The sequence below is a fragment of the Palaemon carinicauda genome, chromosome 1 (assembly GCF_036898095.1).
Source record: "Palaemon carinicauda isolate YSFRI2023 chromosome 1, ASM3689809v2, whole genome shotgun sequence".
In the NCBI taxonomy this organism is placed as follows: Eukaryota; Metazoa; Arthropoda; class Malacostraca; order Decapoda; family Palaemonidae; genus Palaemon; species Palaemon carinicauda.
In genome coordinates this window covers 21,734,912-21,742,411 of record NC_090725.1, presented here as the reverse complement: position 1 = coordinate 21,742,411, position 7,500 = coordinate 21,734,912, and positions in this window count along the sequence as shown.

The window sequence follows — 7,500 nt, the reverse complement described above, 5'->3', positions numbered from 1 at the left end:
CATTAAATCTTATGGGTGGGGATCTTACCGTGGAGTTTCTGCTGTTACCAGCTTGTTGAAGAGCTTGATCAACTTATATTTGTCCTGACTGGGCAGGATTATACCATCTGGAGAAAAAAGGGCCCTTGATGACAGAGTTAATTCGTTGTCCCCAATGGCCTCATTTTCTGTTGATTTCTTTGTTGTGCCTGGCCAGCACCATCAGTTTATTATAAAAGTCTTTGGTCTCCAGATTCACATTCCTGTATCAGAGTTTTACTGTGGATTTTCTTGTTTGCAGACATGAGCATCTTGTTATTGTTCTTTACTGGTGCCCATATGCAGACACCTCAGTTGATTTGTTCTGAAGCTATTGACCAGTCACATTTACATTCAAGATTATTGACTCATACTCATCAGGGATTTGGGCATAAGTTATCACACTGTGCAGCTTGTCTCCTTCAACAGCAAATGGTTTCCTTTTCTGTCTCAGCACTTGGCCAAAGGTCACTATGTTCTCTGGTTTTCTTGGGTTTTAAGTCAAACTGACTCGTGGACTCTTTAGAAACGTGGGAGAGCTCTTTTGTAATCATGAAGAGCCTTTGTCTAGCATTAGCATTGTTTGAGAATCCGATGAGCCCGGAATTAATTTTCATCAACTTATTCAGATGCTCACATGAATGGTCTGCGTGAATACAAAGGGAATGTCAATCTTCGTGACTGAAATGTGGCCTGCTTGCAGTTCTTCCTACGTTTCAGGTTGATTGGTCCTCAATGCATGCATGCCTGTGATGTACTAGACTAGAGTTGCTTGTATTTGAACCGTCAAATATGAAGAAGAGCTAGTCCATCTGCTCTTTACCTGTTCGACCAATATAGAATTTTTCATTGTGAATTGCATGGGATATGATATACACAGTACTATGGGATTTTTACATCGTATCCCATGTAACTCATGTGAAATAATTTATATTGGTCAAACAGGTAAAGCCCTCAAAAAGATAATTGAACAGCATAAGAAAAGTTTCAGATATGCTCAAGGGAATAGTACAATGTTTAGCCATGTTAGAGATAAGAATCCCACTATTATTTGGTCACTTGAAAAGAAATTGGTTGATTTAAATAACTCGTTAGAAAGAAACATCATACACCAGTTTCATAAAAGAAAGTTTTCATAATAACTTGAATGTATAACATGGCATACACAAACTCGAGCCCTTTAAATGCAGAGAGATCTGCAACCTTTATTAAAAAGTATTTTGACTACTTAATATAGAACTGAATGTACCGTAGATAAAAACTGGCTACGAGAGATTAATCTTTTAAAATCAAACCTATAATTCACATGTAATTACAATTATTTTATGTAACTATAAATATGTTTTTATTTTTATACTGATTGGTATGTTATATATATGCATTGATATGTATGTAATTATAATATGTTGATTGGGTTGTATATGCATAAATGTGTAAGTGTACGTTAATCACAAGTGCAAACACGTATATGAGTAAAGAAACTACATCGGAAGGCCTAAAAAATTTAACTGTCATCCGAAATTACCCGTTTTCAACACCCGGCTAATGGGGTATGGACTCCACACACAACCATTTCAAAATATAAGTCAGGTTTTGTAAATATCTTTAGGTATGTTCTTACTTTCAATGTACCATACAAAAATGTAGAGACCTCGATCAATAAATCAGTCCTCTGAAGAAGTATCACGAATCTAATTAGGACTTGAGCGTAGATTTCCTATTTAATTTTCCCTGTGGTTATTTTGCATCTGAGTATCACGTTTCCCTGTTATATTTTGTGGATTGGTAGTAAAGACGGAGTCACTGTAACCTCATTTTCGATTTGGTCAGGGTTCGCATTCGTGGCCAACCAGAAACTATTATCATAAAGTTAATTCCCCATTGGATCTCTGATCCCATGGCAGAGCGAATTCGATTTTAAGGGGTAATTATGGTTTATATGAATAAATGATAATTACGAGTAAATGTGATAAATTATCGCATACACACACACACACACACACATATATATATATATATATATATATATATATATATATATATATATATATATATATATATATATATATACATATATATATATATACACACATATATATACACACACACACACACACACATATATATATATATATATATATATATATATATATATATATATATATATATATATATATATATATATATATACAGTATATATATGTTCGCATTTTTTTTAGTTTCAATGTAAATATATATTACTTCAAATTCAACAATATATATTCACAAGTGTTTATTGTCTGGTTGAAATTAAAATTTTAATTTCCACAGTTGCTGAGAAAGGAATGTGAATATTTGAGAGATCTTTACCATTCTCATTACTCGAATAATGAGGATCTCATTTCATCTTTAGAGGATGGCGAGATCACATATTTTCACCGAAGAATTCTTTTTTCGAGCTTAAGATTCAGGAAAGCGAGTAAATGAGCCACAAAAACAGATAGATAGATACATAGATATATAGATAGATAGATAGATAGATAGATAGATAGATAGATAGATAGCCTATAAAATGTATGCTGAAAAAGATTACATTTAACACTGAACAATAAAAAACGTCCAATTTGCGAATATGATGAAAGTGCCAATAGTAAAATTAATAATTTAATTCTTTTTGAACTGCAGTAATTGAAAATAATCTATCTTGTTACTCTTTAGGAAAATGATAGTAGATATAGCATTAAAATTTTATTATCGAAACGGCTTTTTAACCTGGAATCAGATAGTGATTACAGTGTAGAAGAATACAAATACCTGTGTATATGTTGCTTGTTGCACGTGAATTATATGGCTCCCCCTGAAGGAGGTAAGCATAGGAAAGAGGGCAACCTGCCCTAGAGTCTACAATGGAGGGTCGACTTGCAGAAGTTGTGCAGGATTTAGACGGTCAATGGTGATCCAACCCTCTACCACAAACTTAGAGGAGGAAAGCTTTCAGAGAACGACATACCAAGGAATGGATCCATATATGAGCTTGCAATCGTCAGTGCGTATAAAGATGTATTATAGTGTGTAGATATTTTGGTATGTACTGCTTTCTCAGGTTGCTTGTACGTCTGACAGAAAAGAGTAAATTTCCCTGCAACGTGACATAGACACTGGAGATCCTTGGCAGAGGTGTTAGACAGGAAAAAAATTCCAGTGTGACAACTATCGGGTTACGATATACCATTTGAGCTACTGAGACATCCCTGGTGTCTTTGGGAATGGTACTCAGCCTGAGGAAGACCCAGGGAAGTGGTGAAATCAGCTGGAGTCATTGCAGTGGAACATCGAAGTTGCTTTGAAGTTATGATGGAAACATTTCACCATTCTGTTGGCTGGAGGGTTGTAAACGGTAGTCTGATGTGGGGTGATTTCAAGACGATGCTCCCTTGATATCCACAATTGAGATGGGAAAGTGTCACCCCTGTCAGAGGTAATGTCTTCTGCGATGCCAAATCTTGCTATCCATCCAGAAAGTAAGGTAGCAGTACACGAACCTGATGTTGTACAAGTGAACATTTAGGTTGCAACTGAGAGAGACTCGTGAATGCAGCTAACTTTATTTCAACAGGCAGCGAGCTTTTATAACAGCAGTCAACAGTTTCAGTGAAAGAAGGTAACAAAAATTAAAACAGATCAGTACAAGTAGATACAGTCATAAACAGGCTATCGGTGTAAGGGGAGAGCAATAACGACAATACACAAAAAAAAAACCTTAGTGTGTGATACATGTGCGGTACAGGGCTCTCCCCCCCTAAAAAGACATACATGTGAAATACAACACGCTGCTCTTGAGAATTGTACTGTAGGCAGGTCATCTGGCAGAAGATATGCAGGTTATAAGGGATAAATAGAGACCCAGTCTTCTATGTCACGCATATTGAAGACAAATGCTTTCGGCATACGACGAATCACGAGGAAAGGGCCCTTGTACAGGGATGTCAGTGTGGCTTGATAGTGTCATGGCACAGGAAAACGAGTGTTGCAAAGTGCAGATCTATAGGTATGTGTTGCTTAGCTGGAGGCTTATAAGTCTGACAGCATGAAATAAATTTTCCCACAACGTAACATAGGCGCGGAGATTGTTGGAGGATGTTGCAGGCAAGAAAAATTTGGCATACTTCATTTCAGCCACCGATACATCCAGGGCATCTTTAGGAGTGGTCCTTAATAACAGGAAGACCAAGGGAATCTTGGTAAACCAGTTAGAGTCCTTAAAGCAGTATTTTCAAAGCTGCGTTGAGGATACGGTGAAAACGTTCAACCATACCGTTGGCAGCAGGATTGTATGTGGTTTTCTGATGGAGGGGGATATCCAGTAGATTTGCTAATGATCTCCACAATTGAGGGGTGAAGTGGTACCCCTGTCAGAAGTGATGGGCTCAGGGATACCAAATCTTGCTATCCATCTTGAGAGTAAGGCAGATGTACTCGAGGTGGACGTTGCAGTTTCCATGGGAATGTCTTCAGGCCAACGAGTGGAGCTGTCAATGACGGTAAACAGGTAACGATGTCCTTATGATGTGGGTAGGGGACCTACATAATTGACGTGAATGTGTGCAAAGCACCTCTGAGGTTGAGGAGAGGTGCCCACACTTGAATCCATGTATTGATGTACTTTTGATGTTTGACATTAATTACAGGTGCGGACCCAATCCTTAGCATCTTTAGTAATGTCGTGCCAAATCAACTTTGTCTTCAGTAGCTGTGCAGTAGAATGGCGTGAGTTATGTGAAAGGCCATGAGTGAAATCAAACACTTGTTGGCACATGGGAGAAGGTATCCAAGGCCTAGGTTTACCAGTACTGACGTCTCAGAGGAGGGTGGTGTTGGAGTCGTGGAGACTGACGTCCTTCCAACAAAGTCATGTGCAGGATGTCCCACATGCTTGGTACTATGTTTTCGTTGGGCTTCTGCCAAGTCATTGTAATCCAATCCCTGGTGAATGGCGGCTAATGTATTTCCTGATAGGGCAACGGGATTCATTTTCCCATGGGTGTGCTAAAGGGTACAATTGTATTTAGCCACGGCGGAGAGATGTCACTGTTGACGGTCGGACCAGGAGTTGGACTGTCGAGTTAAGGTGTGCACTAGAGGCATGTGATCCTTGCAAATTTATTAACAAAGGGCGTACCTTCTAAGAAGTGGTTAAAGTGATGAACAGCCAAGTGCACCGCCAGCAATTCGTGGTCGAAGGTAGAGTAGCCGGATTCCGCCTTTGACAGTTTTCAACTGAAGAAGACCAATGGATAGGGCGAGCCGTTGACAACCTGCTCCAGGACTGCCCCTATTGCGATGGAGAAGTGCATGTGGCATGGGAACGACTACCATGAGCTTGAACATTTGTCCATGTGAACAGTGTATTCCTTCATTATTGCGGATAGACATCTCTTAATGAGGAAGTACATTGAATTGAATTATATTAAGCCAACATTGGATAGGGATTGCATAGTAAGAGAGAACAGTTAAATGAAAATGAACAATTGTAATGTACAGTATATACTATTGATACAAATAAGAGCCGCCAAAAATAATTCCTATCAATTACAAACTTGTTATAGGGCTATAGTATATCTTATAAGTAAAAAGATACTAAAAGATGGATAATTGCAAGAATAGTAGTAAAAAGTCTCTCGGAATCTTTAGTTACACCCATTTTTTTTATCCCCGTTTGTTAAGAACTCTATTGTTACCCATTCATTTTTAAAGGTTTAAAGGCTGCTCATGAATGGCAGAAACACGAGGCAATATCATTGCCCTATCAAGCAGGACAATGCCCTAGAGACTGTCTATATGATCAGCGCCAAAGCCCTCTCTCCCCCAAGCTAGGACCAAGGAGGGCCAGGCAATGGCTGCTGATTAATCAGCCGATAGACCTATAGGTTCCCCAAACCCCCAATCCCTGGCTCAGAAGGATGGTAAGGTTACAGCGACCAATGAAAATAAAGAGTTTGAGCAAGACTCGAACTCAAGTCTGGCGATCAGCAGTCAGGGCCGTTACCACATAGGCCACCACAGTGAGGGGAATAGACATATATTAGTCAATAGGTGATCTTAAAATCCATTGAATAGCCTACTAAGCATAGAGCCACAACAACCACAACGCTTGATGGATGTCTACAACACTGCATAAATGAAGGTTCTATCTTTAAACTATTTAACAAAATCTTATAACTAAGCACATAAAGTGAAACAACATATATTTATAACCATTGGTAATTACATTAAAGTATGTTTTTAACGGTTAATAAAGCTTTGAGTTTGACAATTTAAAGAGAAGAGAAGACTTTTTGAATGTACAATGTTTTGGATGCAACCGATTTCTGCGATAACATTATAAGTAACAAATAATTCAGTAAGCAACTAGGTTATAATGTTCTGCCATGGTCAGTTACATACTAAACCGTAATTATGGTGTTTATTTATGGAAAGAAAATGTTCAGACTATTCATAAATTCTAATAATTTATATGCATAAATATTTTGCATTACTTGCAGATATGTTTGTGCATAAAAGGAATAAAAAAAAAAACATTTCTCGAAATTCTTAAAATAATAATTCCCAATATTCGATTCATTTGCTATTGACTGCTCTGACATTTATTCAATCTCCTCTCTGGCAAAAAAATTCCCAAGAACTTTTTTAACGGCTTCATTCGAGTTTTATGAAAGGTGTTGCAGAACTTTTTTGAATACCATTATCGGCATATAGGAATATATAAAGTAAAAAGATAACCATGATGGGAAATATTTGGTTTCGATTAGTAAATTCACAGCAATTTTCTTACAAAAGAAAACTTTTTTTCATAACATATTTTGCTTACTTGGTTTTCAACATATGTGTTTACACTTAATCACTTCATGTATTTTATGAAAATTTATCTATGAAAAAAAAACACTGACAGATAAGAAAAGATACTAATATCACAAACACAAAGATTAGTAATTTTATATTCGGCGAAATCTATCAGTAAAAAAAAGCATTTTATTACTTCAACGTCACGTTTTGGATAAATCATTTATGCGTTTCCAAAAAGGAAACTATAAAGGATAATTTGTACAACATAAAGATCGATGAAAATAAAGGTCTTATTTTATTAATATTTTCAATTCAGCTAAGTAATATTGATATGTCCAAGAAATAAATGTTGAAATACTTTCTTTCGGTATTTATTTGATAGATTTTTTTTTTTAATTCAGCATGTCACCGCAAATATGTGAATTCATTAGGACAAAAGCTTGGAAGAATGTTTCATCAACTTATCTTTATTCTTCATATCTGTAACCTGAAAAAACTTGCACATTATGCATACGTGCATTCGTATATGAATACATACATTTGTATAGGTAGTGGTTAAATTCTGTCTCTCCTACCGATCGGCATAGCTTAAGGGCTTTAGATTTTGCCTCTGAATCAGGCTATTAGCAAATCATAACTGAAGCTACTCACAGGTCTGGT